Source organism: Heloderma suspectum, chromosome 10, assembly GCF_057233095.1.
Source record: "Heloderma suspectum isolate Gila_16-S chromosome 10, 16-S_ref, whole genome shotgun sequence".
Taxonomy (NCBI): Eukaryota; Metazoa; Chordata; class Lepidosauria; order Squamata; family Helodermatidae; genus Heloderma; species Heloderma suspectum.
The window spans coordinates 34,108,068-34,122,657 of NC_139467.1; positions in this window are offsets into that span (position 1 = coordinate 34,108,068).

Here is a 14,590-nt window from a genome sequence, read left to right on the forward strand (position 1 = left end):
AGAGAGACGGAGATGATGGGCTTGCCCATGCGCACTGGCCGCGCTAGAACCACCGCCTCTGCGCGACGACGCCGATCTGAGGGGCTGCGCGGGAGGACGGATTTCTCTTGACTGCGCGCGTGCGCCATCAGGTCCGGCGCGATAGACTTCCCAGCTCCGGGCGGGGGGGGGAGTTTGCGCATGCGCTATATTATCAAGTTCGCGCGGGTGCGTTTAAACTGCGCGCATGCGTGTCGTGTTTTGTTGTTTTCATAGCAGCCGCTTCTAAGAAACCGTTGAGAACCGGGCTTCGCTCAACTGGCTGCCCTCCAGATGTGTCGGAGTAGCTGGCTGGGGATGCTGGGAGTTGTAGTCAAACACATCTGTTGGGCACCTGTTTGGGGGAGGCAGGAACCCAGGGTAAAAATCCAACATAGCTCCTACTTAAGAGTTGACCCATTGACATAAATGGGATTTACGACTGATTGTTGTTGTTGTTCAGTCGTGTCCGACTCTTCGTGACCCCATGGAGCATAGCACGCCAGGCCTTCCTGTCCTGCGCTCTCTCCCGGAGCGTGCTCAAGTCCATATTCATTGCATAAACAATATTGTTCTTTACAGCATCGGACTTTCTTTTCACCATCAGACACATCCACAGCTGAGTGTCCTTTCGGGTTTGGCCCAGCCGCTTCACTCTTTCTGGCGCTACTTGGAAATACCCTCTGCTCTTCCCCAGTAGCATATTGGACACCTTCCGACCTGAGGGGCTCATCTTCCGCCGTCATCTCTTTTAGCCTTGTGATACGTTCCATGGCGTTTTCTTGGCAAGAATACTGGAGTGGGTTGCCATTTCCTTCTCCAGTGGACCACATGTTGTCAGAACTCTCCGCCATGACCTGTCCGTCTTGGGTGGCCCTGCACGGCATAGCTTATGGCTTCACTGAGTTACGCAAGCCCCTTCGCCACGACAAGGCAGTGATCCATGAAGGGGTTACGATTGATTAGTCATGACTAATTTTAAGCCCCATTCATGTAAGTGGGTCTACTCTAAATAGAACTTAAGTCGGATTTTATCTCCAGGGCTGAATCGCCGCAGTGATTTGGTAGCTTCAAGTAGACGCGCCAACAAACGTTTGTGCTGTTTCAAACACAGGTCTAGTCTGGCGGGAAATGGGATCAGAAAGGAATCCCCTGCAAATGCTTCCTGCGCTGTGGAAGGGAGAAAGAAACTGGCAATGTTTTCATATAGTACAATAGGTGGTGGTGCCTGAGAGAGACACCCATCTTTCCTGAGCAACCCCCTAATCTCGATACCGTACTGTAACAGTACAATTCCATACATCTCTACACAGAAGGCAATCCCACTGAGTTCAATGGGGCTTACTCCCAGGTAAATGCGTATAGGTGTGCAGTCTAAGGATGCAATCCTATGAGTGTTGAGACAGAAGTAAGTCCTACAATTCCCGGCATAGCTGGCGGGGGGGGGGGGGATGCTGGGAGTTGTAGGACTTATTTCTGTCTCAACACGCATAGGATTGCCCCTAAACCAGATACGCATAATTGCAGTCTTCACCTGTTCTTCTCAGTTTACCTCTGCCTCTTTTTCCCTCCCCTTCCTCTGTCGTTTCCTATGGGTAAATCATATGGGCGAGTGTAAAGGAAGCCAGTCTTCCCACCCTTTCCTCCTGAGTAAGCAAGCCATTATCTGTCTTTCTATGAAGCCCGCTGGGGTAGGAAGTATTTACAGTCTAAGAACCATGGAGGGTCTAGTGGCAACTGTAACACTAACAAATCTGTTATGGCATAAGCCTTCGTGCACTACGGGACTGATGAATCGGACGATGGTCCTCAAAAGCTTACGCCATAATGAACGTGTGAGTCGTTACGGTTACATAAGGCTCTGTTGTTTTTGCTGCAACAGACTTACCTAATGAGAGAAAAATTCTATGATGACTATTGTTGGGGGAGGGGCGCTGAAGCGTGAGGCACACAACTGTAATATACGTGTTTACTCAGAAGTAAGCCAATGGAGGCTGGTGGCTCCGATGTCAGTGGGGCAGTGAATCCGCTCTGGACTTCAATCAGAGCCAGTCAGAACTCTAAAGGAGCTATCCAAGGTGCTGAATCTATTTTGGGGATAGGGTTCAGCACCTTGCATGGCTCCTTTAGAGTCCTGACTGAAACCCACAGAGGTTTCACAGCCCCACTGACATCGGAGCCGCCGGCCTCCCCTGAAATAAGCCCCGCTGAGTTTTACACACCTAGGAGAGCGTGTATATAGGACTGCAACCAAAGAAAGGGCGCACGTTGCAGGTGGGCATGAAACTACCGCAAAGCCACTTAAGACAGCCCTGCAAGGCAGTGGAGGCTGGTGGCTCCGATTTCGGTGGACCTGTGAATCCATTCTGGGTTTCTGCCAGAACGAGACAGACCTCCAAAGGAGCTCTCCAAGGTGCTGGTTCTGGCTGGAACCCAGAATGGGTGCATGGCCCCGCCGAAATCGGAGCCACCAGCCTCCACTGCTGCAAGGTAGCCCCGCCTCCGCGTGGTCGTTCCGATTGCACCATTGCAGGCTGGGGGAGGTGGAGCTTCCTTGTTTCTATGGCTACGGCTCGTGGCTTCGGGGCGGTTGGCGCCCTCCCGCCGTTGGCCACGCGTGCGCACTGGAGCCATCGTTACGTAACAAGCGCCTTTCACCGGCTGGGGACGGTTTTCTGGAAGCTTCTGTGCTGCTTCCGTTGGGCGCCGGGCGCCGCGACGAGCCGGTCGCCTTGGCGGCGGCTGCTGAGTGTGAGGCGTTTTAACGCCTTTTGGTGGTCGAGAGCCGCTTTTGCGCAGGCTGCGCCTGCAAGGAAACCGAGCGGGCTGTTTGGAGGTTGCCCTTGTGGAGACTCCCGAGCGTCTTTTCGCCGTCCCGCCCCGGAGGTCCCTGGCGTCCTTCATCGTTTCCGCGTCATGGCGGTCACCGACGAAACGGGTCTCTCTCCTCAGGCGCCGCCGCAGGGCCAGGACCCGTCCACCTGGTACCAGCGAGTCTGAGGGGATGGTTTTTGGGGTGGGGGGAGAAGTGAGGTGTGGAGGGAAAGGGACCTGGGGTTGATAAAAGTCGGCGAAGCGGAGGGTTTGGGAACCGGGACGGCCAGCTGACCGTTTAAATAAGAGCCCCTGGCTCTGTCGTGAAGGAGAGTTTCCCTCCTGTAGAAGGCGGCGGAGTTACGCTATGGGCATATCTGGTTAACACACCTCACCGGGTGGCTTTGAGGATAAATTAAAGGGTGGGGATGGTTTAAACAAACGAACTGGAGCGGCGGGGGGAGAGAATCATGTTTCCTATCCGTCCTTAGAAGGATGTGATAAAAACGTAGTAAACGGGGCAATTATTGGTGGGAGGAAGGCTGTGGCTGATACAGTGCTTTATGACAACCCTGCAAGGTAGTCGCCTCTTGCTTCTCTCTCTCTCTCCCCCCCCCCCCCCCGGTCTATCGTTGGGTCTTCTGAAATCAGCAGGTAAATTTTCTAGGTGCGTGGAGATAACAATTTTATGACCTGTTCAGATCTAGATTATCTAGATTACCTTGGAAGACAAAAACAAAATTCAAAGTGATCTGGATAGACTGGAGCGCTGGGCAGAAAACAACAGAATGGAATGTAATAGGGATAAATGCCAAGTTCTGCACCTAGGAAAAAGAAACCAAAGGCCCTGTTACAAGATGGGGGATACGTGGTTCAGCAACACTTCAAGCGAGAAGGATCTTGGAATTGTTGTCGATCACAAGCTGAATATGAGCTAACAATGTGATGCGGCTGCAAAAATGGCAAATGCTCTTTTGGGTTGCATTCATAGAAGCATAGCTTCCAAATTTCATGAAGTACTAGTTCCCTTCTACTCAGCACTGGTTAGGCCTCATCTGGAGTACTGAGTCCAGTTCTGGCCACCACACTTTAAGAAGGATGCAGACAAGCTGGAGAGGTTCAGCGGAGGGCAACAAAGATGATCAGGGGACTGGAAACAAAGCCCTATGAAGAGAGACTGAAAGGACTGGGCATGTTTTGCCTGGAGAAGAGAAGACTGAGGGGAGATAGGATAGCGCTCTTCAAGTACTTGAAAGATTGCCCCAGAGAGGAAGGCCAGGATCTCTTCTCAAGAGGGTCCTCTGAAATAATAAGTTCCTTTATTACTCTAGGCTGCAGTTCATCTGGCCCTGGAGAACTGAACTCATTCAAAGTAGTTAGGTGTTCCTTGACCATATGCCTATTGATCTCAAGCTGCAATCCTGCCCCTTCAGCCTGTACTTCGCCTTTGCCAGGGGGGTCATAGACCCTCTTTTGGGAGAAGACTGAGCCAAAGTAGGAATTGAGCACCTCTGCCTTTTCTTTGTCATCTGTTATCGTTTTGCCATCCTTATTTAATAGCTGAACAACCATTTCCTTCCTCTGCCTTGTATTATGCACTTAGCTGAAGAAGGCCTTTTTGTTGCTTTTAGCATCCCTCGCTAACCTCAGCTTATTCTCAGCTTTAGCCTTCCTGACACCATCCCTGCAATTTTGTGCTACCTGCCTGTACTCTTCCTTTGTTACTTGGCCTTCTTTCCACTTCCTATATGTGTCCTTTTTTGTTTTCAGGTGTTCCCTAAGCTTTTTGTGAAGCCACATGGGCTTCTTCTGTTGTTTTCCACCTTTTCCTCTTGTTGGAACTGTTTGTAATTGTGCCTTGAGAATTTCCTTTTTTAAAAGCTCCCACCCATCTTGGACTCCTTTTCTCATTAGAGTCGCTTGCCATGGGACCTTACTTATCATTGTTCTGAGTTTATTAAAATCAGCTTTCCTAAAATCCAGGGTACACGATTGACTACACTCGGCTTCTGCTTTCCTTAGAACTAAGAACTCAAGTACAACATGGTCGCTTTCCCCCAGAGTTCCTGTAACTGCTACTTTATCCACTAAGTCATCTCTGTTGGTTAGGATCAAGTCAAGGATAGCTGATCCTCTAGTTCCTTCCTCTACTTTCTGTAGGAGGAAGTTATCCGCCACACAAGTCAGGAATTTCCTGGAGGGGCCATGTTTCGCAGAATTTGTCTCCCAACAAATATCGGGGAAATTGAAGTCCCCCATTACTACTACATCATGCTTCCTTGAAACATTGGCTATTTGCTTTTCAAAAGTTTCATCCTTGTCTTCTCCTTGATTGGGTGGCCGGTAGTAGACCCCGACCACCAGGTTCCTTTTATTCTTTGCTCCATTTATTTTGATCCAGATGCTCTCGATGGGGCTACCAAGCTCATCCTCTTGTATTTCTGTTCAGGGATATGTATTTTTCACATACAGTGCAACCCCACCTCCCTTTCTGTTCTCCTGTTCTTTTTGAACAAGTTATATCCTTCAATTGCTGTATTCCAGTCATGAGAGTCATCCCACCAAGTCTCAGTTATACCTATCAAGTCATAATTTTCCTCCTGTATTAAGAGTTCAAGTTCATTCTGTTTGTTTCCCATACTCTGGGCATTAGACATCGAAGACCATGTTCTTCATAGTCTGGCTTTCTTCCTACATGTGTCTGAAGACTATTATTGGGCGCTATCAGAGCTCTTCTCTCCGTTGTAGTGCATGCGCCTACGTCCATTGTTACCCCCAACATTACATCTCCCTTCCCCGTAGGATTCAGTTTAAAGCCCTCCTGATGAAGTTCTTCATGCTGTGGCCAAACACATTCTTCCCAGCCTTTGTGAGGTGCAACCCGTCCCTTGCCAACAGCCCATCTTCCAGGAAGTATAGGCCGTGGTCCCAGAATCCAAATCTCTCTTGTCAGCACCACCTTTGTAGCCAGTCATTCACCTGGAGTATTTTTCATTCCCTTTCTATCCCTCTTCTAACTACTGGAAGGATGGTTGAGAAAACTATCTGGGCCCCAAAGTTCTTGAGTTTCCTTCCCAAAGCTTCAAAGTCTGATGTGATTTCTTCGTAGCTCTGCTTGGCGGTATCATTTGTTCCCACATGGATGAGAAGAAAGGGATACCTATCAGTGGGCTTTATGAGTGCAGGCAACCTTTCAGTCATGTCTCTGATCTGTCCTCCCAGGAGACAACATACCTGGCGAGTCCACGGGTCTTTGCAACATACTTGGGTCTCGATCCCACGCAGCAAGGAGTATCTCACTACTACCACTCTTCTTGTTGTAGGCCTGGGTTTCATCACCTCTGTTTGACTGACCTTCAGCCTCTTGCTCACTCTCATGTAGGTTCCCCTGTGATTCTTCCTCTGCAGGCTGTCCCTCCAGTCTCATCTGCAAGTACCTGGAATCGGTTCCACAGCTCCACTGCTTCCACTGGTGCAGAGTGGCATCTAGTTCTTCTCCTGTCACCCTTTTCCAAGGAGTATCCTCTACTCCCTTTTTCTTCACCTCAGCATTTCCCACTGCCTCATCTTGCTGTTGCTCTTCAAGCTTCTGGTCTTCCCTTTGCTGCTGTAGTTCCCCCATTCTGTCCAAGAACTCTTTGTGTTCTGTTATTCCCCGGAGGGTCGACAATTGCTGCTCCAGTCCATTTACTTTTTCTTCCAGCAGTGTGATCAACTTGCACTTGTTGCAGGTGTAGGCCATGTTGTTCTCAGGCAAGAAAACAAACATTGCGCACACCTTGCAGGTCACCACCCCTGGAGAGTCCTGTCCTTCTATTGCCTCTTTTCCCTTTTTGTGTCTAGCTTTGTGATCTAGACTAGCCTGTGCCTGCTCCTCTACTCAGAGGTTAAAAGCAGAGTCCCACTGGTGTGGAAGTGTGTGTTACAAGACAAATAAATGAAAAAAGTTAGTTAAAAAATAAAATTAAAATTTTTTAAAAAAGGTTATCAGGTAATATAGCACACATTTTATTACAATCTTTGAATGTCGCAGAAATTTGATTTCTGATACATGAAAACCTTGTTTTTTCACTTACTGATAGTTTAATAAGGCTTGTATTTAAAAACATACACAGACCATTTAGAGGACCAAAGACTTCATTTATTTAGAAGCACAGGAGGAAGAGTAATAGTGCTTGAAGTGATTCAACTTCTTTAGTCCTTTACCTATAAAAATAAAGCTCTAGTATAGAAGCAGGCACAGGAGTTGATCTTTAAAGAGCTGCATATATCTTTGTTGTGATACTTATCTTCTCACAGGTAATCTTAAATTTTATGTTTCAGAATACAGTGGGAAGAGTAGCATCCTTGAAACCAGTAAGTCTTCCTTTTAATGCGACTGCAGTATCCCAAGGAAGAGACAAAAGAGACCCCATTTGGGCAATGAATTCCTGTTAAGAATTAGGAAAATGTCCTGTAACATAACTTTTCACCTTTAGAGCATGCTAGTTCTGTTCATTGAGCCGTTGAAGCAGTATGAGAGCTGAAATCCTCTCAAAATTCAGGGTTTAAATGCAGAATACTTAGGCTGTGTTATTTTGATATTAAGTTTGTTTTCCAGATAAAAAAGTACAGAGGCCCAGAAATTACAGGTGGGAATCTTATGTTTCTGGAAATAGCTTTAATGTAACTGAACTGGATCAAATTACAGGTGGGTAACTCCTAAGTGTGTCATGTAGCAGTTTTCAGTGTTCTAATGTGCGTGTAACTGGATTACTACAACTTAAACCTGTGTTTTGTACATTTTGAATAATTCTGAGTCAACACTTCAAACAGTGTGATTTATGGCTCCTGCTGGTAATTCAGTTAGCTTGTTTAGTTGCCCCATATTTCCTTTTAACCTGAATGCAGCCATATTTTGCAAAAGGCAAGAAAGGGGGAAAAAATGCCACATTCTCTTATTTATTTATTTATTGCATTTATACCCTGCCTTTCTCCCTCTCGCAAGGAACTCAAGGTGGCTTACATTATCCTCCTCCTCACCGTTGTATCCTCACAACAACAACCCTGTGAGGTAGGTTGGGCTGAGAGTCTGTGACTGGCCCAAAGTCACCCAGTGAGCTTCCATGGCCAAGTGGGGACTAGAACCCGGATCTCCCGGCTCCCAGTCCGTCACTCTCACCACTACACTACACTGGCTCTCCAAAAGTTGTGAATCCTAACCCTTACCTACTGTCTTGCTATGGATTCTCACAGTTGTGCTCTCTGCACTTCTAGTTAAACTTAAAAAATTTCCAGCATCAAACTGAGCTTGGTGTGCATATTTTAAATACAACTGCTTTTAAGTGGCACCTTCATTCTAGATTCTGAAATTCAAGATTTTTTTTTCTTAGCTGTTTGCCCAAAAGGCTTACATTATAATGGAAACTTCAAGAGTAAAAATTAAGCAGACTACATCTCAAGCAGAAAGGGCTGCTCAGGGCAAGCTTATGCTACATTGTACTTAAAATACCAAATAAGATATTGTATGAGACCAGGTATTACGGAGTCCATACGTTTCTTAGACGTACTACTGTGTAGCTTAAATGTGGTTGGTTCCCTTCAAGCTGCATAAAATTGGAGCATATGTACAAAGTGAAGACTTTTGAATAAAACTATTCTAAGTAGTGTGTGGAATTTTATTGAATATTTTTACTTCACAAAAAGGGAATGGGATTTGGAAAGCAAAAGAAGTTTGAGAAAGTTCTATCTTGCCTCTCCCTGAACCATAAGAGGCATACTGATAGTATGCCAGGCGGACTAGTGGCATTTGGAGCAAGCTGCCTTGGGAGGGTTCTTGCCCTTAAAGGTGACCTAGAATTAAATAAAAATAGTTTCCTGTGGTGAACAGGCTCCTCTGCAAAACACAAACAATGGAACAAAACACCCCCTGCAGCAGCAGTAGCATAATTAGGGATGTCAGAATTCCGCCACAGATCTCAGTGAGGCCGAATGCCAGTGCATTCGGCCCCCCGAAATCCGTGGCAGAAGGAAGCCCCTTGCCCCCCCCCCCCCACGAAAGGCGCACGAAAAGGAGCACTTACCTGCTGCTGTTCGCGCTGCTTTACAAATGGTGGCCGCGTCTGTGGCTGCCATTCGCTTCATTATAGCCGTGATAGGCTACATAATTATTTAGCAGCCTATCACGGCTAACGCAGGGATGCCATTTGTGTCCCTGCGGAGGCCGTGATAGGCTATGTAAGTATTTACGTAGCCTATCACGGCAAAAAGAAAACACAGCAAAAGCAAATGGCAGCCGCTGTTTGTTTTTTGCTGTGACAGGCTACATAAATATTTACGTAGCCTATCACGGCAAAATACAGGGATGCAAATGGCGGCTATGGCGGCCGCCATTTGCGTCCCTGCAGGCTGCCCAGCGGCCGGATGTCCGGCTGCGGGCAGCCCCGGCTGGTGGCTCTGCGGAATCTCCGCGGAGTAGAGCCGGCCGGAGAGAATTTCCGGGGGAGGGACGGAGCGCCTCCCCCTTACTGCGAATGTCACCCTTCGAAAATGTGAGTGACTTTCGTACATCCCTAAGTATAATGTAGGGATGGGGGAGAATTTCTCCCCGAAACTTCAGGGGGCCGAGTGCCAACGCATTCGGCCCCCTGAAATCGGCAGTGAAATCCCCCCCCCCCCCCAGGATGGGACTTACCTTTGACGAATGTCCCTCCCGGCGGCGGGTCCCAGCAGCGGTTCGGCGGGTTTTCGTCGGGCGGGGGTGGCAGCCGGTCTTTTGGCTGGCTGCCGCCGCTGCCATTACAAGTGAAGTAAAAAAAACAACAACACCCCCGTGATAGGCTACGTATGATTAACGTAGCCTATCACGGCTAGATCTCCAAAGTCAGCCGTGATAGGCTATGTTAATCGTTACATAGCCTATCACGGGGGTGTTTTGTTTTGTTTTTACTTTTTTTTTCGCAGCTGGGTAGACGGGGCGCTTCTACCCAGCCTGAATTTCGCTGGCAAGGGATGGGGCGCCTCCCCCCCTCGCCTGAACTTCAGGGGGAGAACCGAAGCGCCTCCCCCCCACCGCGAAGCAAGCTTCATGGACATGTAAGGGACTTTCGCCCATCCCTAGTATAATGTAAGATTGTTTGGAGAAACCAGCACCATCTAGTGGCCACAGCAAAGCTTAGGTGATGGTGGTTAGACTTCTACTTAATTGCAGGTATCCTTTAGACCACTGTGTTGTCCGTGGAAGTACCATAAGTGTACTTCACCTAAACTGAGTGAACTGCCGGGCTAGGAGGGCAAAGGCTTCTGTAACCAAAGGCATCACTTGCTGAATTGGTGCTACAAAAGTTAGGAACATACGATGCTGTCTTATACCAAGTCAGACCACTGGTCCATCTAGCTCAGTATTGTTGACACAGACTGGCAGCAGCTCTACAGGGCTTCAGGCAGGATTCTTTCCTGGTCCTACCTGGGGAAGCCAGGGATTGACTCTGGGACATTCTGTATGGAAAGCATATGCTCTGTCAATGAGCTATGGCTCTTTGCATAAAGGTGCTCTGAATTGCAGATCCTCCCCCCCCCCCCCCCCAAGTAATCCCTGCGGTGAAATTACTAATTTGGTGTTGGTGGTATTACCATTTCATGAAACAACTGACATTTGCAGGGTGGGGAATTCCTAGCCCTTTGGGCTATAAGCGTACTCTGAAGTAATACTGCAGGCTGCAGCATGTATTACCAGCAGTGCTGCTGCTTTCCCCAGTTTCTCAACTTAGTAGCCTGTGGCTGGCAGTGGTCACCTGTACGATGGATCTAAATGTATGAGTCAGTGACCAAGGCATAGCTGTGCCGCAGGAACATCTGGTTAGAAAAGTGATGCCCTATTCTTGGGAAGTTTACTACCTAGCTGATTGAAATAGCAGTTCCTTCTCTTTCTTTCTTAGTTCAATTATATCTGTTCACAGGAAATACTCTATAGTTCAGAGGTCCCCAACCTTTGGGGCCCCATGCATCCTCAGGCAACGCAACTACCTGAAGAAGGTAGTGTGGTGGCTCTGGGATGCAAGTGCTGCTTGGGTGAGGGCATCTAGGCAAGCGAGGGCACTGCAGTCTGGGAGCATAATCATGTACAGTCAGGGCCAAAAATATTGGAACAAAGGTAACTGTTTCGGCAGTTGGCCTCTGTACACCACCACATTGAAGTTGAAAGGAAACACACCCAGATGGGAGCGAAGTCAGGACTTTCAGCTGTAATTCAAGGGGTTTGACAAAAGTGGGGCACTAACCATTCAGGAAGGACAGCCAGTGGCACACACACACGCCCATTGTTGGTGGCTCATAAGTAATGGAACAAACCAACATCATTTCAAACTTAAGGATCGCCTTTAATACCTGAATGAAAATCCTTTGCAGTCAATGACTGCCTGAAGTCCGCAACCCATGGACATGAGCAAATGCTGAGTTTCCTCCCTCGAGATGCTTTGCCAGGCCTTTCCTTCAGCTGCTGCTTGTTTGTAGGTCTTTCTGCCCTCAGTCTTGTCTTCAGTAAGTGAAAAGCATGCTCTATTGGGTGGAGAACAGGTGACTGACTTGGCCGTTGAAGAACATCCCACTTCTTTGCCTTGAGAAACTTGCGTAGCTTTTGCTGTATATTTTGGGTCATAACCCATCTGCAATATGAAGCGGCGTCCTATCAGTTTGGCAGCATTCGGCTGAATCTGAGCAGAAGGTATAGCCCTATACACTGCAGAATTCATCCTGCTGCTTTGATCAGTAGTCAGGTCATCAATAAACACCAGTGACCCGGTTCCATTGGCAGCCATACATGCCCATGCCATAACACTGCCTCCACCATGTTTGACAGATGATGTGGTATGCTTCGGATCATGAGCTGTTCCTTTCCTTCTCCATACTTTTCCCATCATTCTGGTACAAGTTAATCTTGGTTTCATCAGTCCAAAGAATCTTATTCCAGAACTGGGCAGGCTTTTTTAGGTGTTTGCTGGCAAAGGCTAATCTGGCCTTTTGGTTCTTGAGCGTTATCAGTGGTTTGTACCTTGTTGTGAAGCCTCTGTATTTACATTCATAAAGCCGTCTCTTGACTGTAGATGTTGACAATGACATGCCTACCTCCTCAAGAGCGTTGTTGACCTGGCTAGATGCTTTGAACGGGTTCCTCTTCACCATGAGCAGAATTCTGCAGTCATCCATTTTAGTTGTCTTCTGTGGTCTTCCAGGCCTTTTGCTGTTGCTGAGCTTGCCAGTTAATTCCTTCTTTTTCAGGATGTTCCAAACTGTTGTGTTGGCCACTCCCACTGTTTTTTGCGATCTCTCTGAGCAAGTATCATGGACCCTAGCAAAACACTTAAAAAAATTTAAGAGGAGAAAACAAGAACCATACTATTCTCACAATCCTCTTCTGTCTGAAGGGGCCTACAGCAATTTAAAAAACTGAAATTATGGAATGAGTCCTTCAGATTACCAGTCCTCTCGTTCCTTTGCCTACTATCCCAGAGCTTGCTTTTCACTCTTGAGGAATTGTGCTGCCCCCATAGTATTGGGCAGGATGCGGCTCTGCCCCTCCTATTTTTATCTGAAAGCAACAGTATCCGGGACTCCACTCTGGATGCAAATTCCACAGATGACTCAAGGCCAGGTCCTTGAGGTCTTCGCTCTACCCAAAGTATACCCTTTTGATTCTAGAGGAGGAACCTTGGCTTCTGTGACACTAAAGAAGTTGTCTTTGAGAGCCTTCCATTTCTCCCCAACCAAGTCCAAGCCTCTAAGACTAATTTCAACCAACCTCTTGTCAAATGCAGGTCTCTTCTTCAAAGGCTGGTTTTCAATTGGTGGAGTCAGTTTTCAGATTTCATAGAAGCACAAGATGAAAACACCCTGACTTGTCTTCCCTGCCTTAGCTTTGCCTAAGGTCTTTCCCAGGGTCCTGAAAACCTTCATTTTCCTCCTTCTGTGCAAAGCTCCCAGGTCCTAGATGCCTCCTACTTTTTCTGCTTCAGATGCCCAGATTTAGGTCTGTCCTTCCTCTCATTCTGGTTTTTAAACATTTTTACTGAATTGTAGGACAGAACAGATAAGGGGCTTCTACCTAGCTAGGTCCTGCTAAACATCTACTCTTATGTCTCTGCCTGCAAGGGATTCAACATTCCTGGCGATACAGAAGGCAGCTGCCAATCTTGTTAGAGACTTATGCTTACCTCTGAAAGGTGACACCTCACCCTAGGATCTATTGGTCCTCGAGAACAAGGTAGCTCTATGTAGAGCCATGGCATCCAATACTCTGCTCACTAACCTGACAGTTGTTTTTAGATCCTCCTTACCCTGGCTAGTCAAGCTCCATTCTGAGCATGTTTGAGCTACTTCAGCTGCCTTTCTTAATTACCTCAAGGACACTTCATCCCACTGTCTGGGCTTGATGCTATCCGACTCCAGCAGCTAGGAGATCTCTTCTGCTCTTCAACTTTAATGAGTCTAAACCAACCCAGGCTATCTGCATCCACATTTGGAAGAGACCAGCTCTTTGGCAAGCATATGGATGAAGTCTCCATGGAGGCATAGAATAAGATAAAGAGGATTCTCCCATCTAGCAGAAAGGGGCACTGTCAGAAGCCAGAGGGCTTCCCATTTGGCAGCTTTTCTACTTGTCCCACCTTTTGGGGTCTGCCAACGTCTTCAGGGGTGGTTATTCAGGAGTGAGTTACTCTCACTTTCTTCAAAGGCAGGGCTATGCCAATGACTTTGCACTTTTTGACAGTGGAAAACACCTTCCCTTGTTCCAGCCTTGCCTGCTTTGAAGTAACAGGGCTTCTACAGAGTTCTAATCCTGAACTTCGTGTTATAGTACCAACAGTCCCTCACCCACACCTGGGTTAGGTAGCAAGGATGGGAAGTCAAAGCAACATTTGCTTACCTGACCCTGATGATGGGAACTTCTGCCATGCATCGCTATGGAAAAGTGAACCAGAGCTGGCTGCAAATAAGATCAAAAGGAGCTGCAGGCTAGATCTGCCAGGAAAGTCTAAGCATCCAAGGCAGGGATTCTTGCAGCTGGCAGCCCAAGAAAACTTTAATGAAAAACTGTTTTTGCCTCACACATATCCCCAACAGTCTGCTCCATTTGGAGCACTGATCTTTTTGGATCAGTGCCTGCATCTTTGTGCTATATCCAAGTCAATCAGTCCTTCAGTGCCATGTCTATATAAACATGAAGAGTATAGCACACATTTCTAAAGCTATAACAGTATTAATATCTACAACATCTTGAACATGGTTGAGCAACTTCTTTCAAGTCAATGGCCACATTTAATACTGGGCAACGGGTTGGGGCCACACATCCAAAGGAATGAAGACAGGGCAAAAACTGGGTTTTTGCTGTAGTTTCCCTTGAATTTCCACTTTATTTCACCTTTTGTGTTGCACCTAATTTTGAGACTTTCTTCTGTGGCAGTCAATAACAGGAGCCCCACACAGCTCTCTGAATACAGAGCTGGATACAAGTAACTCTGTAGTGCAGGAGGGTGACAGCATGTCCTTCTGCCCCACAAGAGCCCCATGAGAGCACAGACTGGAGCATCTCTCACAGGGAAGGAACCCTGCAACAGAGATCCCAGCTTATTTTCAGCAGTAAAACTGACAATTTTGGTGGTTTTGCTCGGTGGCAGTGAGGATACCGGCACAGTTTTGCTCGGTGGCAGTGGTATAATGGCACAGTTATGCTTGTGGGAGGCGGGCGGGGGAGAGCAGAGCTTCAGCACTAGCTTTTTTTGCA